Genomic DNA, 27,751 nt, shown 5'->3' with positions numbered 1-27,751 from the left:
ATTCAGGACATCCATAAACAGAGGCGCGTGGGAAAAGATCCTCTGCCAGCGAGCGGACACTTCAGAATCACAAAGCCAGCGTGTGAAAAAAGTCCCGCTTCCGCAGTTCTGGGGACAACCCTTTTAGAGTGGGATTCCCCTCTTTCACCCAGAGGGTTCCAAAGCAGGGCCAACCCATGAGCTCTTCACAGGCACCCCCAGGTCCCTTGCATCACGTGGCCGCGCGGGGCGGGGGCATCTGCTCGCCCGGGGGCCGTTGGCTGCGGCGGTGGGAGACGCGGTTCTAGCCGCGGAACCCGGCGCCAGGCGGAGGGCGGGACTCGAGACTCAAGCCGGCGCCCCTTCCCGTTCCCTCCCTTCCTGCGCTCGCCTCCCAATCCAGGCGCGGCTGCACTGGCGAGCTGCAGCTCTCTTCCGTTTACACGTCCACAGACTCGGGGAGGCGGAGGATGTGGAATATGGCACGTACGGGTAAGCCCGATGTTTCTGTGAGAAGACTTCTGGAGAAAATATTTAAAGGTTTTTGTAAAGAGGAATCCACAGTTCCTTTGAGTCAGTAACAAACTTAGTGACCCAAGTCTCCACCTTACTTTTCCCGCTGGCATACTGAAGGTGTTCGAAAACCCACTGAAACGGTACACCTTGGTGGAGTGCCCACACTCCAGAACCCCTCGCCCGGACGGCTCCTCCCCTTTGGCGAGGGGAGCTTGTTCTGGGCTCCAAGCCTGCCAGAGGGTTGGACCCCATTCTTTTCCCCCACCGCCATCAGCCCCGCTAGGGCTCCCGCCGCCCTCAGAGAGGGCTTTCGCCGCCTGGTCAACAGACTCTGGACTTCCGCGGGGCAGGCAGCGCTTCCCGCCGCTTGTAATGGCCTCCGCCACAATCCAGGCAGCAGAGCTGCACTTGCGCAGTAGCGCCTACGAGGTGGCTTCTCTGCGTGGTTTATTCGGGTTGTCAGCACTGCGGCGAGAAGATATAAGGACCGAATTTCGTCGGAGGTCAAAGTTACTGGAGAGAGAAGGGGTCCAGGAGTGAGAGAGATTTAAAACAATAAGAAAGAACAAGCAGGCCCCAGCGAGATTTGAACTCGCGACCCCTGGTTTACAAGACCAGTGCTCTAACCCCTGAGCTATAGGGCCTCGCGGGCTAATGTCTCGCTTCTTTCTTTGAAAAGGAAAGTTTTTAATGCTGGTTCTTTGTTAGAGGATCAAGTGTAGGAGGCAGATCAAATCCGAATTTCGTTTCAATCAATTTACTTTTGGAATTCGGTCAGCAGGCTCCTGCTAGGGATAACACGGTGTGAAGGCCAGTAACAGCAACCACCACTATTTTAAGATTGGAGAAATCTGCTTAACCCAACACAATCTAACACAGTGAAACAGTCCACCTCCCCGCCCTCACACTGAAAATTAAGAGGGGAAACCAGGCGTAGAGGAAGTTGCCTACCATGGGTCTCTCAGCTGAAACTGGACCTTCCCACTGATTTTCTCTGTGACTCAGGATGGCCGCCGACTTTCAACCGCCTACCTCAAGTTCCTTACATGTAGGGACCTTTCTTACAGCTTGAGTTTCCACGCCAGAGCAAGCATTTGTTAATTCGTTATTTAATTCATTTCTTCATTCAACAGACACTGACTGAACTCTAATTCTGTGCTAGGCACGAGAAACAAGGCATCAGATAGGGTCTTGAACTTGAAGTCCCTGTCATATAGTCTTGTGGAATAAAAGAACTTTACTTTTTTATGAAAGAGAACAGTGAAAAGTAGCTGTGCCAGGTGTGAGGCGGGTAGTGGACAGGGCTGAGCTTGTGCAGATTCACAGTGAGCCATCACAGAGGCAGGCCTTCAGGTGGGGATGGGGTTTGAGCTGCGCTTCGAAGGGAGATTAAGACACAAGTCTGGGGGCGGAGTGATCTCTGGTACAAGAAAATATATGAGCAAAGTTGTGAGAAAGAAAAACTGAGGCATTTAAGGAGCCAAGGCAGAACAGCGGCTGGGGCAGATGTCTGACCTCCTGGAAGCATGGGAAGGTAAGACAGGTTAGTAGGAGACCAAGAGACTTTTGGAATGAGGTTACGCCCTTTAAAAAATTGAAAATGGAAACTCACCAGGCATTGATATGCAGAATGAATTGAAAGGAAGAGAAACCAGAGTCAAAGGAACATCAGAGACTGGCCACGGTACAGGTACTCAACCATAAAGCTGCAAGAGGGTGACAGTTATGGGACTGGAAAGGAAGGAAGGAATGAGGGAGAGAGAGGGAGAGCAGATTCAGCTGAAGTTAAATATGAATAAAGAGTCAGTCCAGAGTCAGGGAGGACTCTCAAATATTATATCTCAAAAAAGCAAGATGATATTTTCAGAGGGGGAAAAAAAAGTCCAAAGGAGAGATAGGTATTTGGAATGGACAGAGGGGTGAGTTGCTGGGATTTAGGTAGGCTGGATTTGAAGTGAGATTGGAGGAGTTTATGGGAATTGTACAATAGCTAGAATACTCGTGTCCTGAAGTCCACAGATTAATAGGCCATGATTAGATCAATTTACATGAATTATCCACTGAGTTAGAGCCTCTAAGAGTCATGTGCTCTTGAAGGAAGAGAGTACAAAAGGAAAACTGAGAAAGTCTGAACATGAACTGAATAGCTCTGTTGCAGGCATTTGTCCTATAAGTGACTCCCCAACATTTTTGAACATTGTCCTTATATTTGGTAATTTCACATAATATAAGTCTGTCTTAGAAAACTTGCTTTCCCAGCTGGGTGGACATGTGACCTAGGTTCCACCAGTAAGATTAATCCAAGGAAGATTTCAATTTAGATGTATAAAACAGGAGTGAATGACACCAGAGGGAAATCCTATGTTTTTTCAATGGTGAGATAAAGGGCTTTCGTAAGTCTGTAGACCGTTATCTTTCTTCGGGTTGGGAAAATTCTTGGTCAACTTTTCAAATGCTGTTTTGCTATATTTTTCTTTCTTCATTTATGAAACTGGAGTTAAACCTTCACACCTCGTCCTTCATTTCTTTTAACTTCTCTTCCATATTTTCTTTTTGTCTCTCCAGGTTGCATTCTGAATAACATACTCGTAATATACTGCTCTCTACAGCTGTGTTTAATCAGCTGTTATATCTGCCTACTGAGTCAATTGTACTTATAAATTCTAATTTTCAATTCTAGAAGTTCTATTTTATTCTTTTTTAAAACTATGAAGCCAAAAATTTTTCCAGTTTTACTGAGATATTATTGACATACATCACTGCATAAGTTTAAGCTGTACAGCATAATGGTTTGACTTCCATACATTGTTAAATGATCACTGCTTTGGCTTAGTAGCATCCATTATCTCATGTAGATACAATAAAAAGAGAGAGAAAAAAAAAGAAAAAAGTTTTCCTTGTGAGGAGAATTCAGGATTTATTCTTTGAGCGATTTTCATATATATCCTAGAACATGGGTAACTGTAGTCATCAGGTGTCCATTACATGTACTTAAGTACTTATTTATCTTGTAACTGGTAATTTGTACCTTTTAACCACCTTTCTCCTATCCCCCTCTCCCCAACCCCTGCCTCTGGTAACCACAAATCTGATCTCTTTTTCTATGATTTTTTTTGGGGGGGGGGGTTGTTTGTTTTTGTTTTTAAATTCCACATATAAATGAGATCATATAGTACTTGCCTTTGTTTGACTAGTTTCACTTAGCATAATGCCCTCAAGGTCCATCCATGTTGTCCTAAATGGCAATATTTCCTCATTTTTATGGCTAAATAATATTCATATATTATTGTATTACATGTTGTGTGAGATATTATATATTAGATACTATATATTATATACAACAACTTCTTTATTCATTCATTTGTCAGTGGACACTTAGGTAGTTTTCATGTCTTGGCTGTTGTAAATAATGCTGCCATGAACATGCAATTGCAAGTATTGTTTTAAGCTAGTGCTTTCAGGGGTGCCTAGGTGGCTCAGTCAGTTGAGTGTCTGACTCTCGATCTCAACTTAGGTCTTGATTTCATAGTTGTGACTTCAAGCCCCTGTTGCCCTCTATGCTGAGCGCAAAGCCTACTTAAGAGAAAAAAAGGCAACAAGTTGTTACTTTTGTTTCCTTTGGGTATTTTCCCAGGAGCAGAATTGTTGGATCATATGGTAGTTCTGTTTTTTATTTTTCTGATGATTCTCCATATTGTTTGCTATAGCGGCTGTACTAGTTTATAATCCCACCAACAGTAAAGCCAAATTTTGTAATTTCCTATTCCTTGCAGACATTTACCAGCTTGTTTTTTATTTCTTTAAACATAGTAATTATATTCATTTTAATATCTATAATGGATAATTCCAATAGTATTCTATCTACTGTTTTAGGTAATTCTTACTCAAGTCACTTTGTTTCACTTTGTTTCCTTGTGTAATTGGTCTTTTTCAATGAGCACTGCTCAATGTCTTTTCAAAATTATATGCAGTGAATTTTGGGGGCCAAGATGAAGGAGACTTCCTGGGGAAAAAATGTATATATATATATATATATATATATATATACATATATATATATATGTATATATATACATACATATGTGTATATATATATATATATAGCTTCGGTTTCTCCCAGGCACCTGGAGCACCATCAACCTGAAAGGACACTAAAAAAATGTTGGTGGCCAGTCATTTGCTGAGCCTCCAAGATGATGTTACCAAGCTGTAAATCAGGGAGAATGGAAACCTGCAGTCACAGCTTCTCATTCTTTCTGTTTTCCCTTGCTAAGCTCAGCTGATTTCTGCTGAGCTCCATAACCATTATTGGAAGTAGGAGGATAGAGGTAGGTTTACTTCTTGTTCATCTTATGGGAACAGCTCTTTAATATTACGAGTTTAAACTTAATATTTGGGGAGAGTGTCTCACCAGACTTTCTATTTTTGCTAGGTGCTGGGTCTTGACATCTGTCCCTCTTGTTTCTCCCACCCAAAGAGGCTGCCAAAATTCTAGCCCAGTTTTGCAGTAATTAGCAAGTGTCTTCAGAGCTACAAAGGTCAATGCTTCCCTTACCTCTCAGATTCTGTCTTTTGTTTAGATTCTGGCCTAGTCGTTGCTTACTACCATTTTAAGTATTTTGATGCTTTTAAGAAGATTTGGTAAAATCTTATCCAATATTCTTATCATTTTTCCTCAAAGAGTTTGGTCCAAATTAATTAGCCCACAATTACTAGAAAGGACATTAGAGTTGGAAGAGCTGTAACATCAATCATATTCTACCACATGAACTGAGAAGCAGAGAAGGCATTACTGTAGGAAGAACACAAGGGAGAGCATGGGGAGGTGATAGTGAGAGAGGGAGCCTGCCTGCACACCTTCTGAGTCCCTGGCTGTGGCCCACTCCAGAGGCCTCAGCATGCTCCACTTTTGGAATCTATGAGATTTTCCTGGATCCTTACAGAAATCCTCCTTTTTTATTTTAGCAAAAATTGTTTTCAACTTAAAGACTCTCAAGTACCCTAAAGTGCTCTCAGTCTGTGCCTCTTTACCTTACCGCTTTTGTCTTCTAATATTCAGATCAACATTTACCCAATGACAGGTGTATATTGACAACAGATCTCTGTCCCAGTCAACTTGATCCACTTATAATTCCCCAAACAGAACTCACACCTTTTTCAGTTGTGATCATTTGCTTATCATTTCTTCAACTAGAGTGATTTCCCCTTTCACCTTACCTGTCAAACACTACTTATCCTGGAAAGACCATCTCACTGTTCTAACTCAGAAAGCCTTTGCTGTTTACCAAATAGATTTCATCTCTTCTCTCCTCTGAAATCCATGATACTTTTTCTTATCCTTGCTGTTCTTTCCATTTCACTCCCACTCTCAAAAGACTGAAGAGGACAGATATAATGGAGGTGACCCATGGCACCTAGGAAGTAAGCATCCAGCCTGACATTACCCACTCAACATATATTCAGTTGCTTATGAAATTATCAAATTGTTCTGTTCCCCTTCCCATATTTCTTCATCTTATATGAAAGACTGTCAAAAGATAACACATATTTTGATTTTATTTTTTAGTCTTCCAGACCTACTTCTAAGTTGTGGTTTCCTATCTATTCCTATTTTTCTTATTTTACTTTTTAAAAAAGATTTTATTTTTAAGTAATCTCTACACCAAGGTGGGGCTTGAATTCACAACCCTGAGATCAAGAGTTGCATGTTCTACCAATGGAGCTATCCAGGCACCCCACCTGTGTCCATCTTTTTGAAAATGCAAAGAAAGACACAAAGAAAGAACAAATGAGAAGGCAAAGGAAAAGGGAAGGAGATTCTAGTGCACTTAGCTATAGACTACTAAGTTTATTTTGTTTTAAGAATCATATGCAAAAAAGTAAAAAAAAAGAATCATATGCATTAACGGGGCACCTGGGTGGCTCAGTTGGTTGAGCATCTGACTTCTAATTTCAGTTCAGGTTGTGATCTCATGGTTTGTTGAATGGAGCCCATGCACTGATGGCAAGGAGCCTGCTTAGGATTCTCTCTCTCTCTGCCCCTTCCCACAAGCATGCATGCTGTCTCTCTCTCTGTCAAAATAAATAAACATTAAAAAATCATATACATTAATATAACGTCCTCAGCTTATACCTCAGCTCCTTGAAGGGAAGGTTGTATGGTTCATACTTCTGAGTCTCCAGCTACCTAGCCAAGAGACCAGCACATCTCAGGGCATTAATAAGTATTTGAAATGGAGAGCTAACAAATGCAGATATATGTGCAAAGAAAAAAGGATATCATAACCCACAGAAATCTGGACTACCATGGAATCTTTTACTTTCCTCTTCCTGGAATTGTTGGTAAAACAAACACTAAAAATCTCCAAGGGCATTCCAGCTCTCATACAGTTTAAGTGTAAATTCCAGGAAACCAGGTGGTACCTGAATTCAGGTGCCAATTCTCATATGTATGTGGTCACTAAATGGTGTGCCAGATACCAGCACACAGAGCATCCTCATGGAAAAGTGGAGAACTTACCTAAACATAAACATATGGTTACCTACTGAGAGTGAGAATCTCTAAGGTAATGTCCTCAACCAAACACTAAGCAAACACTAAGTAGAATCAGTTTGACGTGGCATGTGCCTTCAGCCCTGCTGGGCAGGTTCCCCTGGAAAATGTCTTGCCTCCTCTCTCAAGTTAGTGCATAGTTTCAGACTCCCAAGGAAACATGCTTTCCACTGGGAGAAGCCTCATTCTGTCCTGCTAAGTGGATGACCAGTGCCAGCCACCTTTAGGCTTTTCTTCAGGCCTGAGCAATGCTGGGTGTGGTCTGAGCTGCATCTGGGTGCTCTAAGGTTTGGCAAGTAAGATAGGCAAAGGGGATGTTTCTTGGACTCAGCTTCTACAAAACTCTGCTTTTCTAAGACCTGGAGGGAATGTCCTTCCATCCCAAATAGGTTGAGCTTAATTGCAGGATTTGAGCAAGAGAGTTCATGTTTTTAACAGTGTGAGGAAACTAAGACTGAGTATTTAGGGGATCAGAGCAAATGAAAACACAGTAGAGAATGTCACAAAACTCCCCAGAAACTGACTGAGATGAGAGGCCATGGAAATGCAGGTCCTTTAAAGGATGTGCGGTTCAGTTCTTTGACTCATGATGTGATTCTCATGACATGTGATTCTCACTGTGGACACCAGAGGGCCAGGGTTCAAACCTGTAAGATCCAAACCTATGATGCTTAAACTAAAAACAATAGTTACTTCCCAAGACTTCATTTCTGCATTTCATTAGTGTCCCCACTCCCATTTTGGACCCAACAACCTTGTAAGACTGTTCTGTCCCATCTATTAAAAGATTCAAACTTTGCAGTATCCTAAACACAAAATGGAGAAATGTGGCATATAGCCGTACATAACTCAGCCAGAAGAGGGGAGGACAGTAGGGCTTAGTGTATAGCTATCCTTGAGCCGCTGATTCCCTCAACCAGCTGGGGAAGGGTGGCATCTGACTTTATACAAAAGTTGATGGCTTGCTTTTTTAAATTTAAGTTCATTTATTTATTTTTGCGGGGGGAGAGAGAGAGAGAGAGAGAGAGCAAGCGAGCAGGGGAGGGGTGGAGAGAGAATCCCAAACAGGCTCTGTGCTGTCTAAAGGAAATCTTTTAAGAATTGAAAAGTCAAGCCCTACCCTACAAACATTTGCCTGGTGCCCTGGAATTCCTGCTGACTTATTCTGCTTTCCATAGCCCCTTTAAATATCACCTGCAGATTACTCTGGTGTCTGTAAAAAGCTTTCTCTTGCTACTTCTGTTCAGACCTTCCACTACTGTCTTCTTGCCTTTTATTTCTTTCTCCCTACACTGCTCATGGCTGTCCAACTTTTTTTCTATCGGGATCATTTTGTAAGCACTGTTCTCAGGCATTATGCCCAGGTGAACCACAGGAATGCAGAGGGACTGAGTGGCTGGCTAGCTGGCTACCTCAATAGAGGAAGAATGTTTAATGGAACTGAAGTTTTTAGGTATGCGAAAGAGAAAACTTGAGGGACATCATCACCATCCTCAAATACCTGATAGGCTGCCATGAGGAAAGAGGAAATAGAAGTATTCTTGGTGATAAAAGAGAACCAACTCTCAAGTTACAGGAAATTGTTATTTATAGACATGTGTATGCATATACTTCCAAAAAAATCCTTTTTACATTTATTTATTTTTTGAGAGACAGAGCACGAGTGGGGGAGGGGCAGAGAGAGAAGGAGACACAGAATCTGAAACAGACAGCACAGAGCCCAATGTAGGGCTCGAACTCACAAACCACAAGATCATGACCTAAGCCAGGGTTGGACACTTAACCAACTGAGCCACCCAGGTGCTCCTGTATATGCGTATACTTAACTAAATGTGTAAAAGACTCATACACTGAAAATTATAAAACATTAATGAAGGAAACTAAAGAGGACAGAGATAAATAGAAAAACATCCTGTGTCCATGGATTGGAAGAATCCAAACTATCCAAAATTGTTAAAATATCCAAACTACCCAAAGTGCTCTACAGATTCAAGACAATCCATATCAAAATCCCAATGGCATTCTTTATAGAGATAGAAACAAACAATCTGAAAATTCACAGGAATTCACAAAGGTCCCTAATGTGAACTATGGTTCTGGGTGAGAATGATGTGTCAGTGTTGGTTCATCTATTGTAACAGATACACCACCGTGGTGTGGGATGTTAATAATGGAGGAGGCTGTGTATATGTGGGGGCAGGAGGTATATGGGAACTCTTTATACTTTCTTTAATTTTTTAATGCTTATTTATTTTTGAGAGAGAGACAGTGGGAGCAGGGGAGGGGTAGTGAGAGAGAGGGAGACACAGAATATGAAGCAGGCTTGAGGCTCTGAGCTCTCAGCACAGAGCCCAACGTGGGGCTCTAATCCATGGACTGGATCTCGAGATCATGACCTGAGCAGAAGTTTGACCCTTAACCTACTGAGCCACCCAAGCACCCAAACTCTTTGTACTTTCTAATCAATTTTGCTGTGAACCTAAAACTGCCCTAAAAAATAAACTCTATTTAAAAACCCCACAATATTTCTGGATTTCCATGTATCTAATAATGTAGCTTGTTATAAAACATAAATATAAAAAGCAAAATATAAGAAGCAAATATAAGAAGCAAAATATAAGAAGCATTGTAAGAATAAGATACATAAGACGCAAAAGTTGACAGAACTAAGAGGAGAAATAGAAAAATACACAGTTATCATTGGATATTTCAACAATCCTCTCTCAGTAGGTGTTAAACAAGTAGACAAAATATCAGTAAGGGCATAAAAGGTTTAATCAACACAGTAACCAATAAATATATGGTTGTGAGAGGTAATAGAATAGATTCCTCAATAAATTTTGCATAAATTTTACTATGCATCTTTGAGTAGCTCAGTTGATAGAGTGGAGGACAGTAGGATGCACATCCTGGTAGACATCCTTAGGTCTCTGATTAAGATCAAAGGAGAGTTCAGGTATTGCACACTACTGACAAGGGTGTGGACTCCACCTTGTCTAAGCCCATACAATGGACATGATAAAAAAAACACACTTGGACTTAGAAAATCAAGTGAAATAGATTGTAAATATAAACTGTATTTATAATTTGTTTTTTCTTTGAGTACTGGGTATAATTGCAGGATTTCTGCCCCCATAGTCATACAGAAGTCTGTGGTAAGTCTTTGAAATTAGGAGACCAAGTATTCTACTTTTGAGAGTTGAACAAAAAAGGAACCACACAGTAGTGGGTGACATTCCCTGTTCTTGGGCTGAGATCTTGCAGGTGCATTGTTCTGGGACCTCAGCCTTCCCAGGCTTAAAGTCTCTGAAGTTCTTTCACAGATGAGAAAGATCTCCAGCAGCAAGTTTTCTGGGGGCCTCAGGCGATTGTTTTGGGCATGTACTGCACTTTCCAAATGGTCTAGGAGAGGATAAGGCTGCAAGCATTTCTCCTAGTTTCTCCTGCACCCTTGCTTATCATTATGTCTTACCCAGCAGGACAAATAAACATGCCCAGAGATCACAGAAGATAGCACCATTTTCCATTTTCTGTGGTCCATTTGAGATCTCTGTGTTTCTACAGGTGGGTATCCTTAAGTGGAAGCTCAATCGAAATCCCAAAGGGTGGTAAAGTGGCCACTACCATTGTCCAGTATTGGGAAGCCCTTTTCCCTGTCCCTAACATTAGGATTCACTAGGGGTGTCTGGGTGGCTCACTCAGTTAAGCATCTGACACTTGGTTTTGGCTTAGGTCATGATCTCTTGGTTAGTGGATTTGAGCCCCACATCGGACTCTGCACTGGTGGTGAGGAGCCTGCTTGGGATTCTCTCTCTCTCTCTCTCTCTCTCTCTCTCTCTCTCCCTCTCTCTCTGCCTCTCTCCTGCTTGTGCTCTTGCTCTCTCTCAAAATAAATAAACTTAAAATAATTTAAAAAAAACATTAGGCTTCACTATTTTGCTAAGCTTTTCTCCCTCACTTATAAATTTATTTTATTTGTGATTTCTCATTTATTCCCACTGCTGTCAATTAAGCACACATATCTTCCCTGGACACTGCTCTCAAGAAGTCTCAGGTCTTTGACTTCCTCAATTCTTTTTCCTCACTTCTACCAGAATTCTAAATTACAAAACTGATCTCCAGGGCGGTGGTTCTCAAAGCATGTTCCCTGGCTCAGTAACAGCATCAGCTCGCAACTTATGAGAAATGCAAGTTCTCAGGTTTACTAAATGAGAAATTGCAGGGGTTGTGTCCAGCAATGGCTTTTTAACAAACCCTGCAGGTGATTGGGTGCACGTTAAAGTTTGAGAACCACTGCTCTGTGCTTAAAACCCTGTCCCTCTCTCCAGTTATTTGTCTCCACACAAGTGGCCCCAATGTGCCTACACCTATACCCTTGAAAATGCATTGCAGTTCTTTTTCTGAGAGCCCCACAGAATATGTCAGAGTTAGCATTGCTCTCTTTATGTTGAAGCTTATGGGATTCCAGAAAGAGATCTCTGCCTCTATGCCCTTTTCCCCCTTCTTATAAGGACACCAGTCATATTAGATTAGGGCCCACACTAAAGACCTCATTTTAACTTGATTACCTCTGTATAGACCCTGCTTCTAAATATGGTCACATTTTGAGGTACTGGGGATTTGGACTCTATAGATCTTTTTTTCGAGGGCGGGGGGCAGGGGAGAGGGGGACAGGATTCCACCCATAACAAGGACCGTAGAATTTTACAGGAGGCTCTTGGGGGGGTGGGGAATATCCTTTATGTGTCCCAACACCACCATGGGATTATTTTTCCCTTCTCTTGGGAAGCATAATTGATTAATAGACAATGACTATTGTCTATTTTTAGGAAAGTAAGCCCGGTCTGGCGGCTTCTTCCCTGACATAGGCTGTATATTTGCAAGAGAGAGGGAAGCATAAAGCATAACCATACACAACCTCCCTGTTTAAAGCTCTTTGTGTAAAGTTGCCCCCAAATATCCTCAATTTTATCAAATAAATAATGTTATCCAAATATGATTGGATGTCACCAGGGAGCCACAATTTCCACCTTCAGAAGGCAGAAAATTAGCCGAAACATCACCCAACCCACATCCCCCAGCCATTCTCTGTGACACAGGCACCTTGTTTTTCTCTGAAGACTAGGCACTAACTGTGAATTTATTTCTCTGCTACTGCCACACACTAGCAAAAGAGACACATCAGCTATTGGCATTCTGTAATTTCCACTTGGATGTAATCAAAAGGAGCATGGAAACCAAAGTTTGGTAGGCCCAGAACAGAAACGCTGACATTTGGAGAACTGAGGTGTGTCTACCTTCCCTGTGTCAAGAAGAGAATAGGTGTGAATCTTTTTTCTCCCCCATTCTGGAACCTGGCTTGGGCTTCCGGGGAAGATGAGAAGAGGGAAGTTCTCCAGAATCCTGGGTGCTAGGAGCCCCCGTGCGGGCTCAGAATCACGGCTCCGTCCCCAGGGAAGGGCGTCTCTGGCTATCTCCGTCCCTAGTCGCCCGTAATAACAGGCGCCACGTGGCTACTACTGATCAGGGGAAAGGGGACCTGTCTGGCAGACGAAGAGTTAGTTCTAAAGAAAGGGACTGAAGGCTTCCCAGCAGCAGGAACCGATCCATTCTGACACAGCCTTCCTTTCGGGCAAGCAGGACGGGGGGAGGAAGACTCTGTAGCCTCTGTTCGGTCCAGACTAGGGAGCTGGCGGAGATTGGCACCGCCTATTTGCAGTTAGGTCTCAAAGGAGCAAAAGGGAACCAGGAGGCAAGCTTTTCTTCTCGGTGGTTTTAATTCACGTCCTACGCTTCCTGGAGACTCGAAGACTTCTCTCCCGGCTTCGGAACCGAAAAGTATCAAACTCAAAATGTAGCAAAAGCTGCTGCTTTGGTCTTCTTTACCCCACCAGCCCCACCCCGAAGCTATCTGGAGTCTAAAAGAGTTCATTCATCCGTTCAATAAACACTTTCTGAGCGCTTACCAGGTGCTAGGCGGAAGCTGACGCGACCCCTGTCTTTGGAATGCTCTTAGGTTCTAGATCCCAAGAGCTTCGCTCCCGGAGCGGATGGTTTGGTTTGAAGATCTTTCCCTTTAGTTACTGGAGTGAGAAGAGCTGTTCCGAGGTGGGCGGATGCAGATTGGAATCCTAGTGGAGCGAAGCAGGGAGGGAAGAGTCTCTTCCTTAGGGTCCTTTGGTGATACCTACAATCTTGGTCCCAGGTTGAAGGTTTAAAGACCAATGCTGAAAAAAGGAGCAGAAATGTATAAGTAGGAAGTGTAGGCAGCCCACTTCCGTGGATTTGGTAGCGTGGCCGAGCGGTCTAAGGCGCTGGATTTAGGCTCCAGTCTCTTCGGGGGCGTGGGTTCGAATCCCACCGCTGCCAGGGTTTTGTTTCTAGTCATAAGTAGTCACGGCCTTTGCCTTCACTCCAAATAAAACTATAGTACCCCTGCGGGATTTGACCAAAACTCAATGTGTGGATTTTCTGACTACTCGGCTCTTGACTGATGGGGTGGGACTAGTGAATGAAGGACTCCGTTTTACTGGCAGGGAGCTCACAAGCAGATCTTTAAAAGACGCACTCCTCCGGATCCCCGATCCCCCCGCTATTTGGAAGGGAGAGGATAAGGCCTTGCTGGCCAAAGGATGGCATTTAACCTGGGCACTTAGGAGAGGAGAGGTAGTCTTGGAATCTTGACAGAACCTTGAAAGTGCAGTAAACAGGTAAGGTGGGGCACGGAGGGGAGCAGGGAATGAAGTCAGCCTTTGCTCCTAAGGGGTAACTCGGAAAATTTCAGCAGTTCCACTCAGAGCCAAGGTAAAAAAATTCAGACAGTTGCACAGGGCGCCCAAAGTGTCCCTGTGGTCCCCGGTGCTGCCTCTCGGACCCCTAATGCGTTACCTACAGGATGTTCCGTCTTATTTCTCTTTCCAGGTGCCTCTGGTCTCTCTGCTACTACGGCACCCCCTCCCAACCCACACTCTGTCTCTCCCTCCAAGTTCACCACAGGACAGCAAAGGAGATGTGTTAAGCAGGAAGCTTATCGTCAAGGGAGGCAAGTTCTCACCAGCTCAGGTAAGTGATTCAACCACCAGACTTGAGCCAGGCCAGGAAGACCACTCTGACTCTTACCTAGCCCCCAAAGAGTCCTAGGATGGGTTTGAAGTAAGAATTTGAGCACTTTAAGGAACATTCTCACTTTCTGGCCTTTGAGGGCAATGCCTTTCCTGCACCATGTACGTGTATAGCCTTTGGTACCTAGAGGGTGCATTAGGCATGATTTGGATACATACACATGTTTATGAATATATACCGCATTCAGATTTGAATCCAGGCACTGTCCCCTCCTCAAGGCTTTGAGAAGGAGTTCTCTGCTCATTTTAGTAGATGGTGGTGGAACCTGACTGGCCTGTGCCCTAAAGGAGGCAAGAGTTAAGTTTGTCCATGTGGCTTGTTATTCTAGTCAACATCAACAATAGTGACATTTTTGGACCGGATAATTCTTTACTGTGGGGGTCAGAGGTCATGTGTAGTATAGGATGTTTAGCAGTATCCCTGGCCTTTACTCACTGGATACCAGTAATACTGTCTCAGTTATGACAACTGAAAGTGTCTCCAGACATTGTCAATGTCCCTTAGGAGACAAAATCGTTCTTAAAGACTGAGGGTACAACTATTATGTCCCACTTTGTGGCTTGTTTTCTCAGTCTCTCAACAGTGTCTTTGAAGGGCAAAGTCTCCTAATTTTGATGAAGTACAATTAATCATATTTTTCTTTTATGGATCATGCTTTTGGTGTTGCTTCTAAAAAAAATCTTTCCCTGATACAACTTGATAAAGATATCACTCTAAATATTTTATAGTTTGGGTTTATGATCCATTTTGAATTATTTTTTTATGTGGTGTTAAGTAGGGATCAAAATTATTTTTTAACATTATTGAAAAAACTACCTTTCTAAAGAATACATTTATCGTGATGAGCACTGAGTAATGTGTATAGAATTGTTGTATCACTATCTCATACACCTGAAACTAATATAACACTGTGTTAGCTATCCTGGAATTAAAATTAAAAACTTAATAAAAAATAAAAAGTAAATTAAAAAAGACTACCTGTCTCTACTGAATTGCCTTTGAAACTTTGTCAACAATCAATAGATAATTTATGTATGGTTCTATCTCTGTACTCCTGTTTCATAGATCTATTTTTTATATTTTAATACCAATACTATGGTCTTGATTAGAGCAGCTTTTATGAGTCTTGATGTCAGTCAGAGTGAGTTTGCTCCAACTTTATTCTTCTTTTTAAAGTTGTTTTGGGCATGCTATATCTTTGAATTTCCATAGGAATTTTGGAATCAGCTAGTCAATTTCTAAAACAAAGGAAAAAGAAAAGAAAAGAAAAACCAGAGTCACATGGCTGGCTCAGTTGGAAGCACATGGGACTCTTGATATCATGAGTCATGAGTTTGAGCCCCGTTTTGGGTATAGAGACTACCAAAAATAAATAAACTTTAAATTTAAAAAAACATGTCTTAAAAATACATTTAAAAACCTTGTTATTGGGGCGCCTGGGTGGCGCAGTCGGTTAAGCGTCCGACTTCAGCCAGGTCACGATCTCACGGTCCGTGAGTTCGAGCCCCGCGTCAGGCTCTGGGCTGATGGCTCAGAGCCTGGAGCCTGTTTCCGATTCTGTGTCTCCCTCTCTCTCTGTCCCTCCCCCGTTCATGCTCTGTCTCTCTCTGTCCCAAAAATAAATAAACGTTGAAAAAAAAAAAAATTAAAAAAAAAAAAAAAACAAAAACCTTGTTATTTTGATTAGGATTGCATTGAATCTACAAATCAACTTAGGGATAATTGATATCTTAATGATATTGAATCTTCTCATTCACAAGCGTGAAATGATCCAAGGATCCTTGTATTTAGGTTTTCTTTTATCCATCTCAGCATTTTTTTTCCTGGTGTACAAATCTTGGACATATTTTGTCCCTAAGTATCTCACATTTAATGTAAATTGGATTGTTTTTAAAATTGTCAGTTTCTGATAGTTCATTGCTAGGTACAATTATATAGATATAGATATAGTATATAGACAGTAATATATGCAATTAATTGTAATATTTACTTTCTATCCAACAACTTTGCTGGATTCACTTATTAGTTACAGCTTTCTGTAGATTCTGTAGGAATTTTACATAGATTTTCATGTTTTCTTGGGATAAAAGATACCTTTACCTGTTTGTTTAAACCTAGATGCCTCCTGGGGCACCTGGGTGGCTCAGTTGGTTGAGTGTCTGACTTCGGTTCAGGAGCCCCATGCCGGGCTCTGTGCTGACAGCTCAGAGCCTGGAGCCTGTTTCTGATTCTGTGTCTCCCTCTCTCTGCCCCTCCCCCGCTCATGCTCTGTCTCTCTCTCTCTCTCTGTCAAAAATAAACATTAAAAAAAAAAAAACAAAAAAAAAACCTAGATGCCTTCCATTTCATTTTTTCCTCCATTTCCCCTGCACCTTGTTGAACAAAAGTGATGACAGCAGATGTCCATGTTTACTCCCAATCTTACAGGGAAAACATTCAGTCTTTCATCATTGAGCATGATATTAGCAGAAGTTTTTCATAGCTTCCCTTTATCAGGTTGAGGAAGTTTCCTCCTTTTCCTAATTTGCTGTGAGTCTGTGTCTGGAATGAATGTGGACTTTGTCAAATGCTTTGTCTGCATTTTTTGGTAAGATCATATGATTTTTCTTTTTAGTCTGTTGAAATAATAAATCACATTGATTGATTTTGAATATCAAACCAACTTTGCTTTTCTGGGATAAATCCCACTTGATCCAGATGTATTGTTATTTTATATATTGTGGATTCAACTAGCTAAAGTTGTTCAACTAGGAGGAACTGGATTTCATATTTTAGCCCCTGACTGGTGCACTCACTCTTGAGTTACACCTTCTTACCCTATTCTTGTAAGAGAGATCTTCATTTTGTTGATCCACAACCAACAAAACTGGCAGAAGGAAGAAGTAACAAATACTTGTCCTTGGCTCAAGTAATTGCAACTCAACATCCCCAGGCCATCACACTCTAAGACAAAGCCCCCCACTTCCCCCTCATCCCACAACCAGACAGGAACGGAATCTTCTAAAGTGCAACCTGTGCATTTGAGTCTGGAGGAAACCTGAGCTACACTGCCCCCTGGTGTACGATTTATCCTGCACAATATCCATCAGGACCCCTAGTCTCTCCTAATGTGGAAAATCTCTGAAGTGTCCTGCAGATCACTCTAGGAGTGGCACCAAACCCTCCCCCAAGATTCCCCGCCTCCCATAGCCTCCCAGATTCCTGGGCTGAACTTTGGGAAGAACGCTGTGGCGCTGGAAGGGGCTTCTCTGTCCCATCTCTTCTATAAACTGTGTAAAAGGTCATGGAAAAGCCAATACTTTAGAATATATTGATAAAGTCAGCTCTGAGGATTAAATGAATGATTTAAGACCCATGCAATCTTGAACTGGAAGGCCCATTCTCAGCTGTCATTTCGGGTATGTATTTGGTCCTAGAACTAAGGCTAGTTCAGTCCAGAGCTCACTCCAGGTGTGTGGGAGGAGATAAGGAGGTGAGAAGCCTTGGGTCATCCTGAGATACATACAAGAACGAGGCTGAAAGACAAATAGAAGAACATGGAGGGATTAGGGAAGAACCCTTCCGATACGTGGCTCCACATTATAATCTGTGAACAACTTCACCTCTGTTCCAGCACACGGTCCTTACCAAGTCACATGGTCTGGCATGTGGTAGTCAAGCAGCATTGCGACTGCCACTCAGGCATTGAACCTGGCAACTTCTTGGCTGCGTCACAGCAGGTATCCAGAGAAACAGCCTGTGTCAAGCAGGTTTGGACATGACAGGTGGGACAAGTGAGAAGTCCTTAAAAGAAATAGAACTGCTTGTTGGAATATCCTCAGGCACTGGTTTTCTATGTTGGCTGCATGTGAGAAACTATACAATACTGATGCCTGGATACCACCCATAGAGATTATGAGGTAATTGGTCTAGAGCCCAGGTCCACGTCAGAATTTTTAAAAGTTCCACACGTGATTCTAATGAACAGAGCTAAGAACTACTGCTCTAGGGATGTCATGATTATTTTGGCTGTGATGTGCTGGAGCAAAAAACCGACAGAACCCGAAAGCTCTTTTGAAAACTGGAGGCAGCTATCAAATGAAGGCAACTTGTAAACAGGGACAGAATATCCTGCAATAATAAAAACTGCCTGATGGGAGAGGGGAGCTGCAGGGACTGGCAGTCCCAGTCTGGCCTCTGTGCAGCTGCAGGACCGTCTCCTGTCACTTCTCACTAAAATGTTTTTCTCGGAAAAATGAGCACATCGTGTCCCTGAGCTCAGAGGAAAGCCTGGAGATGACGTTCCTTCCTGGGGCTTGGGCATAGCTCTGCAGTGTGTGTGGAGACCGGCAGAGTTGGTCAGCAGGGAACTTGAGCGCTGCTCTCTCTACTCGCCTGGACATTCCCCTGCACAAATTCTGGAGTGACAGGAGCAGTCTCAGAGGGTTGATTTTGCCATGCTTAGATGCCAATGTGGTGGCCTGGGAAACCACTAAGGTCCTAAAAGCCCTCAGATTCAAAAGAAATGAGCACCCGCTCTATGAGAGCAGAAAGAAGACATCTCCAAGTGTCTTAGGAATGGAGTGTAAAACCATATAAGGGGCTTCGCTTCCTCTGAAGAAATAATTTAGCAGAGACACATGCCTGAACTCTTTGATATCTCACCTAGTAAAAGAAAGGACTGTAGATTTCCACTGGCATCTAGGTTGTTGGTTAGATTCTAGCTCTAAGTAGGTGTTCAGGCATTTGCAAATGCCCTAGATCTCCGTTTGATAAGACATGCTCCCTCGGAGCAAGGATTTTGTGGCTTTAATTAGCTTGAATACTTCATTGATCTTCCCTAAGATATTTGTAGCAAGACGGAGAGGAAGCCAACATAGTCGACACCTGCAAAAGGCCCACAGCCTTCTCTTGTGTTACAAATTTCATTCACTTATTACTCATGTACTCTTCATTCACTCAGTAAAATATTCCTCTTTAAGCCGTGGGTGGGAGATGGACAATCCAGAGTCTGCGAGGAAAGTAAGCTTTCGCGATGAGCCCTACTGGTTCCTCCATCCCTTCCTCCACATGTTCTTGAGATTTGAGACTTCAGAACACAAATCTATGTAATAGAACGGAGATGTAAAGGAAGGTAGTTACCATCAGAAAAAACCAGGCAGAGCCCCCACAAGCCAGCGGTAGCGTGGCCGAGCGGTCTAAGGCGCTGGATTAAGGCTCCAGTCTCTTCGGGGGCGTGGGTTCGAATCCCACCGCTGCCAAGTGGAATTTTTACCAACAGCGGAACTGAGGTCAGAGGATGACGAATAATCACTCCAGTGTCTACATAGGTAGCACCGGAATGGGTCTGGGGTGAGTACACGAGGGTGAACTGTTAGGTCAAGTGCAGAGAGCGCCTGTTTTCTGGCCTGGGTAGCGCTCTGGAAAGTTTTGCCAACCCGCAACGTTTTGATAAGTCTTCAAAGACGAAGTTCACCAGGAGGTTAAGGGACGGCAAGAAACAAATGTTAAGACTTCACAGTGGCAGGTGTGTCCACAGAAGTAGCTGTCACACGCGGATTGATATAAGGATTGATAGAAAGGCTCAGAAAGGACAGGGAGTGCTTTTTTGTTTTACGTTTTTCCCACTCATAAACGGAAACGCACGGAGGCTTTGGAGCCAGTCCAGGAGCAAAACGTCCAGAGGAAACTCCTTTGGCAAGATCACAGGGCTCAGACCCTAGGGCTGTACTGTCGCCCGCACATACCTGCAACTTTTGCGCCGGCTCCTGGGTTCTTAGGTCCCCGTTGGCCTGTTTTCTGGAGCCTTCCGGCTCGCGTTTCTGCCTCCCCACTCTCAAGCCCCGTTTCTGCTATCTCGACTCAGTGTCTCCCGGTTCCTCCAGGTCTTCTCGGCCAGGAAGCGAGAAGGAAGGACACGGCTGAGCGAGACTGTCCGAAGATGCGTCTCGGAAAGGAGGCAATGCCCGCGGGAGGAGGGAGGTGTTTCGGTTTTCGCAGACCTGAGTCGGGGATCCTTGATGACCAACTTGGAAAATAAGCTCACTGCCCCCTAAGCGCTTGCTCTCAGAAAGCCTGAGAAAGTTTCGACCCCAAGTGCGAACTCCTATCAGACATTTTCACGTCTTGAACTGTCAGAACTTCCGGATCTGTGCGTGTGGTTTGGGGCCTCCCCCGAAGAGTGGATGGGTGGAACCCAAGTGCAGTCTAAGATTTGCCCCTCTCACTGTGTCTCTTTGGAGAGGTTGTGGTGAGAGCGCTTTTGGGCAACGGGAAGAAACTTCCTTTCGAGGAGGGGGTGAAGAAACGGAGGTGGCCCGTGTCCTTAAAAGAATGACCAAGAGAAACTTCAAGTTTCTGGGCTGCTTCTCCATCTAGGAGTTCGAGTATGGTTGTTCCTCTTTTGCTTAAGCATACTCACTTAACAAAATCACAATCCTTATTTAAAGAAAGCCTTCTGTCCCCGCACTCACCTGGGTCATCTAGAATGGAGAGAAACAGTAATGCTAGACTGGCCTCAATTTAAATTCATGGCGGTGATCTCAAGCGTGTCTGCATGACAATCTTACAAGTTTTTGAGAGTCCTCTACTATATAGGATTCTTAAAGACTGCTGTTTCATCCCTTCTCAAAACAGCCATCACTCCTCATGCATTCTAACGCTCAGCTTTCTCCTTCACCGAGAAAACAGAAGCAGTCACAGGAGAACTTCTACAAGGTCCTCATCCACCTGCTGCTTTCTGAGTATTTTTAGGACTCCCGTTACTGTGGATGATCTATGCGAGATCCTAGCTAAGGCCATCTCTACCCTTGGTGCAGGAGATGCTGTCCTCTCTTGCTTACCCCAAAACATTCTTTCCAACACTTGTTTCTTCTCTGCTCTGCGGGATCATTCCCATCAGCCTACTGGTACGCGGCTATTAAGATCCAATTATCAAATAAAAATAGCACGTTCTGGCAGCAATGATGGGAGCAGATACAAGGCTCGCTTTATACTCACGGTCACTCTAAATCTTCATGCGGCTTTTTCTAGGTCTCTTAGTATCACGCTAATAAGTGGTGCAAAGGCCTGAAATTTGGTTGCATGGGTGGAGTGTGAGAATGGACATTTCTGTTTTCTCCTTAACCTCTTTCACCCCAACGCTGGTAGGAGGTGATGTAGATCAAGATGTATGCACCTTCCACAAATTAGTGAGTGCCTATTTTTTGCCAAGGATTGTGATCCCAGGGAATTCACTTCCTAGAAGTCAAAGGATTATTTTCTCAAACAAATGGTGATGTTCAACCCAATCACCTTCCATCTAGATTACAAAATATGAAAATAAGTGAAGAGGTTAAGTATGAGGTAGTGTGGCAGAGTGGTCTGAGGTGCAGGGTTTAGGCTATAGTCTCTTGGATTTGTAGGTTTCAATTCCACCACTGCTAATGCTTTGGTGTTTTTAAAATAAAAAAAAAAATCCATCCTTTAAACTTCTCTTACGTACTAAAAAGTTAGTACAAAAAAATGTGATCAACAGCAGGTGTCTAGTCATTGAGGGAGACCCTCACAATCCAGCCAGGTACATATTACTGATCCCTCAGTGAGAAGACATATAAATTTCCTTTTTCTATAATTTACAGAGAAAAGGGAATTGCTGCTCCATGAAATAATTGAAATGTTGTGGTCTCCCAAAACCATTCTGATCAAAAAGAACTAGGCTGATTTCAGGTTTGGGGCAAGAAACATACATGAAGAGCTGGCAAGGAAGCAAGAATTTCTGCAAACTACTAGGCCATGGCAAAAGTTCTCAGGAGCCAACAACAAGTTTCCACTGGCCAAAGATGGAACAAATGGATGACCAAAAGGAATACCTACTCCAAAACATTGAATATAAAAACATATAATGATCTCCTAAAGGCAGAAAGAAAAACAACCCATTGATCACCAGTAGGGACAACCAGGGAGAAAATTATTTAATGTGAAATTCGGCAATTAATGGGTTAGAATCAAGCATTATCCCTACCTATTAAATGTACATTCTGTTTAAGATAACCAAGTAGCCTTAGCTGGTGAATAAAACTTCTGTGAAGAGGAAATCAAGCCAGTAAATATGGATGAAATATAAAATTGGATATCATGATTTAGCTGTGATGATATTAATATTTAAGGATAAGCTGATGGGGCAATTTGCAATGGAGGGATCAGGCTCTCTGTATGTGAACCCACTGATCAACACTAACATTTAAAATTGAAAGATTATGTGACTTTTGAGCTGATACTCAATACGTGAAGTACATAGAATTGCTTCTGAAGTACTTTTGTAAAAACTCTAACCTTAATCAAGAATTGACAGTTAATGTTCTATTTTCAAGAAATGAAAGAGCAGTATAAATTAAAATGAAGGAAAGCATTAGATTTGGAAAAACGTATAACATTGTCCAAAACAACTGATTCATTTCTTTATTATCTCACTGGCAGAGAGAGAAAAGAGGAGAGACACAGAGACACTGAAAGAGACTGATCCAAAATAGAGGAGATTTACACACAAAGCAAACAAATATATGCGTAAAATCTGTTTCGCTTTTGATTATATTAAAACCTCTATGTGCCATTTTGAGAAAATCAGGGAAATTTCAAAATGCATTATGTAATAAATGTTACAAAAGAATGAATATTAATTTTCTTAGGTATAAATTTGTGGATATGTAATAATGTTCATATGATTAGAGAACCATACTGAAATATAAATGGTGATAATACATGATATAGGTTTGTTTTATCATACTTCAGATAAGAGGAAATAGAAGAGGGGACCCAGGCTGGTTCAGCTGGTAAAGCATGAGACTCTTGATCTCGGGATCATGAGTTCAAGCCCCACATCCAGTATGGAGCCTACTTAAAAAAAAAAAAAAAAGAAGAAGAAGAAGAAGAAAAAGGGATAGATAAATTAGTAAAACCCTGAAGATTGTTGAATCTGGATAATGATTATGATTATGGTATCTCACCATTTACTTTATATGAAAATTGATAAAATAAAGATAAAAATGAAATTCTTTTAGACTTGTGAAAATGTTACATTATTATGCTTAGTATTTACAAACATCTGATGCGAAACAAACTTCACTTATGTAGTGAAAACATTCTCATTCTCTAGAACCAAGTAAGACTTACTATTCTATTTTTAGTGTCCTGATATGTATCCCCAATGTGTAGGTGTTGTTTATTTTATATTTATCCTGCTCATCTATGATTGGACTATTTCATTGTGCAGATTAGTTCCCATTGGTTCAGATTACTGTTATTTTAACTACCTTTACCAAAGTTTTCTTTGTACTTCTTACTAAAACTCCTGTAACATTAGGCTTAGATATTCAGGATTAACCACTCATTATTTAAAAATTTTTAAAAAATATTTATTTATTTTTGAGACAGAGAGAGAGAGAGAGCATGAACAGGGGAGGGTCAGAGGAAGAGGGAGACATAGAATCTGAAACAGGCTCCAGGCTCTGAGCTGTCAGCACAGAGCCTGACGCGGGGCTCGAACCCACAGACCGCGAGATCATGACCTGAGCCGAAGCCGGAGGCTTAACCGACTGAGCCACCCAGGCGCCCCTAACCACTCATTATTTTAACATTTACATTTTATATTCTATACCTTGTTACTCTTAATGTTTTGGGGAATAGTTCTCTTAGAGATTGGTAAATCAGTATATATACATCTGAATAAATAAAATTAGTCAAATCAATTTATTAATTTTTCAATTAATACACTTTATGTTTGGGGACAGTATTATGTTAAATTAAGCACAGAGTACAGAGTTCCCATATATACTCTAACTGCCCTTCATCCACTGTTGTCTCCTATAATGATAACGTGCACTGCTGTGGTATATTTTGCTGCAGTTGATGAGACAATTTTGAGGGTTTATTAATAATTAAAATCCAAAGACACATTTTCACTATGGCAAAATACCTGGGCTCAAAATCGAAGCTTGCTCCCAACAAGACAAGAGAGGAATGCAGCACAGCCTGAGAGGACCAGAGCATGCAAAACTACAAACCCAGGCTGGCTGACCCTTTCTGCCTGGTACCACACGGAGAGAGTAGTACCGGCTCAAAGGCACTGCCCCTCACCCCGATCCTCGAAGGTGCAGACACACCTGCCGCCCACACACGCTCGAGGCAGGGGCACTTGAGTGTGGCTTGTTGTGCCTCTGGGAGACCTTCGCTGGATGGATGAGATGTCTTGGGGAGCATGGGATCTGAAACGTCTGAGAAAGACGCGGAGCTAAGGCAAAAGAGTCCAACCGGGCTCACGCCGGTGATCTCTGCCACTCTTGTCTTCGGTGCGTCTCCGGGAATCCCACAGAACCGTGAGCTATTTCGGGGAGCAGCCGCCTCCGCCACAGGAATCTAGGTCGGGGGGCAGAGGTGGGGAGACAAGTGCCCAGAATGGCCGCGACGCCGGGGCCCCGTGGCCGTGGTCTCTAAGCCTGGCCCCAGAGCCTTTCCCCATCACTTCCCAGTAAGGGTCCCCACGCCAAAAAGTGAGCCCCACTGGGGGCGCAACGCGGCAGGCGCATGGTGGGTGGGTGGCGTGGGGACGAGGCGGGGGCGGGCACTCACAACACGGGGGAGGCGAGGGCGCTGAGAGGCGTCGTTCCTTCAGGGGCCTCCACCTGAGCCTGAGGTCCTGCGGTTCGCGGCCGCCCACCCGGTGCCCATGGGGTGGGTTCTCCTTTCCCTTGCTCCGCAAGCCCTCCCCACCCGACCCATGCATCTGTTTCGCCAACGCCTCCATCTCCTCCCCCCTCCCTCTTATCCGCTTTCTGGCCCCTGACAGACGGCCTTAGTACTCACCCCCCCCCCCCACCCCCATTGTATTAAGGAACTCCGGGAGGGGAAATGACGCCACAGGTGAGGGCCCGGGTTGGGTATCTTGAAAATCCCGGTCCCAGGACACCTGACTACCATCACGTGGAAGCGTGTGTTTGGCTCTCTTCAAAGGGACTTTCCGACCAACCCAAGACAAACTGCACCTGTGACGGACCAGTGTCTTGGCTTCGTCATTTCCAGAAAGAGCAGTGACTCAGCTCCAGTGCCGTGCACCCTTCGATAGCTCAGCTGGTAGAGCGGAGGACTGTAGACTAGCCGCGATATGGACATCCTTAGGTCGCTGGTTCGATTCCGGCTCGAAGGAGGTGCCTGTCATTTTTACTGGCCCTCATGAAGGCCTCCACCGGCTAGTGTCAAAGGCCTCGCAGGAGGGACCAAAGCCAGGAAACACTTTCAGAACTCCTATACAGCTACGTGTGTGCTATCTATCCACAGGGAACACACCTGCACCTCTTTTCCGCAGTCCGCACACCCATGGCCTGCAGCGCGCAGTCTGCTTGGTACTCCTGCCTTATCAAGGAGCCCTGACGCCAGCCCTTTTTATGCACCCGGTGCTCTAGCTCCGGGATCTGCCACCACCGTTTTTGCTAAACATAGATCCCTACCAAACAGGCACTGTCCTGGGCAAGCCCTGGAGGCTGATAAGCACACAGGCCATCACACGGGTCTTGGGCATCCTTCTTGAAAACCCACTCTCTCAACGTCTGTCTCAGTCTCCTCCTCAGCTTCCTCCTAGCTTGGTCGCCGTCTCACTTCTGTCTAGCCCAACTTCAGACTCTTGAAATTGTCTTCGGTGCGTCTCCGGGAAGCCCACAGAACTGTGAGCTATTTCGGGGAGCAGCCGTCTCCGCCACAGGAATCCGGGTCTGGGGGCAGAGGCGGGGAGACAAGTGCCCAGACTGGCCGCGACGCCGGAGCCCCATGGCCGTGGTCTCTGAGCCTGGCCCCAGAGCCTTTCCCCATCACTTCCCAGTAAGGCTCCCCGCGCAGAAAAGTGAACCCCGAGGTCCTGGGGGCGCAACGCGGCAGGTGCATGGTGTGTGGGTGGCGTGGGGACGAGGCGGGGGCGGGCACTCACAACCCGGGGGAGGCGAGGGCGCTGAGAGGCGAGATTCCTCCAAGGGGCCTCCACCTGAGCCTGAGGTCCTGCGATTCGCGGCCGCCCACCCAGCGCCCATGGGGTGGATTCTCCTTTCCCTTGCTCCGCAAGCCCTTCCCACCCGACGCACGCAACCGTTTCGCCAACGTCCCTTCCCCTCCCCATCTTAATGACTTTCTGGCCCCGACGGACGGCCGTAGTCCCCCCATCGTCTCCTCTCCCACTGTATTAAGGAACTCTGGGAGGCGAAAAGACGCAACAGGTGAGGGCCCCAGTCGGGAATCTTGAAAATCGCGGTCCCAGGACAGCCGGCTGCCATCACGTAGCAGCGTGTGTTTGGTTCCCTTCAAAGGCAGCTTCTGACGAATCCAAGGCAAACTGCGCCTGGGGCGGTCCAGTCTTGGCCTCGTCATTTCCAGAAAGAGCGGTGACTCAGCCCCAATGCCGTGCACCCTTCGATAGCTCAGCTGGTAGAGCGGAGGACTGTAGACGCGATGTGGACATCCTTAGGTCGCTGGTTCGATTCCGGCTCGAAGGAGGTGCCTGTCATTTTTACTGGCCCTCATGAAGGCCTCCACCAGGGGCTAGTGCTTAACGCCAAAGCCCTCCTCTGAACCTGGCAGGGTCAGGATTACAGCAAACTCACTCTCACAGTCCAAAGCCAGGAGAAGCTTTCGGGAACCCCTGCACAGCCAGGTGTATGCTGTCGTTAAGGAACACCTGCACCATCTTTCTGCAGTCCACAGACGGGTGCCTTGCAGCGCAAAACAGTCCACCCTGCTGGGGCTTTATGGAGGAGCCCTGAGCAGCCACTTCCCACACCATCCAGGGCACTTTACACTCATGCACCCACCCCCTGTGTTCTGGGCTCTGCCACCAACACCAATTTGCCCAGATGGGCAGATCCCTGCCAAAGAGGTGGCCAAATAGGTGCTGCCCAGGGCAAGCCCTGGAGGCCCCCAAGCACACAGGCCAACACAGGGGTTAGAGGACAACCTTGGCATCCTTCTTGGAGACTCACTGTTTCATTCTCTGTATCTGTGCACGGGTGTACTCTGTTCTTTCCTCTATGTTTTTGCTTCCCAATTCCAATGCTGGGTAAATATTTTGACCTACAAAGACAGAAATGGCTCATCTTCGTGCTTAGCATAGTATTTGTACAGAATTGCCCTTGGAGAACTTTCAAATAATTGCCAATTCTGGACGGCACCTTAGCTGACATTTGTAGGATGCAAATGTAATTTTGTATGTAGTTTGAAAGGGATGATTATAACTCTCAGTGGCCTATTTACGTGGGTGTATAGATTGTTGCTCCTGACAGACACAGGTTTTATTTGTGTTGCACTTTTTGCCTCTGGAGTTTTGTGGCTTTTGTCATAAGAACAGTGATCTTTCCTACTCTGTTCACACCATTGGGCACACACAGCTGATCTACATGAAGATTTTATAACTCTTTCTCAGCAAAGAGACCTTAGGTTTGAATGTCACCATATGCAGAAATTAGCATTGTGGGATCAACAATGAAATTTTTGGCCTCTCTTTGACACCCGAGAATTCTACTTCTTTGTGCACTCAGCTAATGCTTCCACCATTACATTTAGACTTGTTTTTTCCTGTCTACTGAGAAA

At 44.2% G+C, this 27,751-nt stretch overlaps 1 long non-coding RNA gene and 5 other non-coding genes across 6 annotated transcripts; 5 read left to right on the top strand and 1 right to left on the bottom strand.

Moving 5' to 3' along the window:
• Nucleotides 1–257: 257 nt before the first annotated feature.
• Nucleotides 258–23,181, top strand: LOC109255768 (uncharacterized). Its single transcript, XR_002075345.2, has 3 exons — nt 258–471; nt 13,970–14,110; nt 22,919–23,181. It is a non-coding gene; the product is annotated as an uncharacterized LOC109255768 (long non-coding RNA).
• TRNAT-UGU (transfer RNA threonine (anticodon UGU)) lies at nt 1,067–1,139 on the bottom strand. Its single transcript has one exon. It is a non-coding gene; the product is annotated as a tRNA-Thr (tRNA).
• TRNAL-UAG (transfer RNA leucine (anticodon UAG)) lies at nt 13,336–13,417 on the top strand. The gene has a single exon. It is a non-coding gene; the product is annotated as a tRNA-Leu (tRNA).
• Nucleotides 19,329–19,410, top strand: TRNAL-AAG (transfer RNA leucine (anticodon AAG)). Its single transcript has one exon. It is a non-coding gene; the product is annotated as a tRNA-Leu (tRNA).
• Nucleotides 23,182–25,237: 2,056 nt separating the features above from the next.
• Nucleotides 25,238–25,328, top strand: TRNAY-GUA (transfer RNA tyrosine (anticodon GUA)). The gene is given in 2 exon segments: nt 25,238–25,274; nt 25,293–25,328. It is a non-coding gene; the product is annotated as a tRNA-Tyr (tRNA).
• A 1,247-nt stretch (nt 25,329–26,575) lies between these two features.
• TRNAY-GUA (transfer RNA tyrosine (anticodon GUA)) lies at nt 26,576–26,661 on the top strand. Its single transcript is given in 2 exon segments — nt 26,576–26,612; nt 26,626–26,661. It is a non-coding gene; the product is annotated as a tRNA-Tyr (tRNA).
• The last annotated feature ends 1,090 nt before the right edge of the window (nt 26,662–27,751 follow it).

This window comes from Panthera pardus, unplaced genomic scaffold (assembly GCF_024362965.1).
Source record: "Panthera pardus isolate Hobbes unplaced genomic scaffold, ASM2436296v1 HiC_scaffold_24, whole genome shotgun sequence".
In the NCBI taxonomy this organism is placed as follows: Eukaryota; Metazoa; Chordata; class Mammalia; order Carnivora; family Felidae; genus Panthera; species Panthera pardus.
The sequence above is the reverse complement of the archived record's forward strand: the minus strand, read 5'-3'. Positions and strand labels throughout refer to the sequence as shown.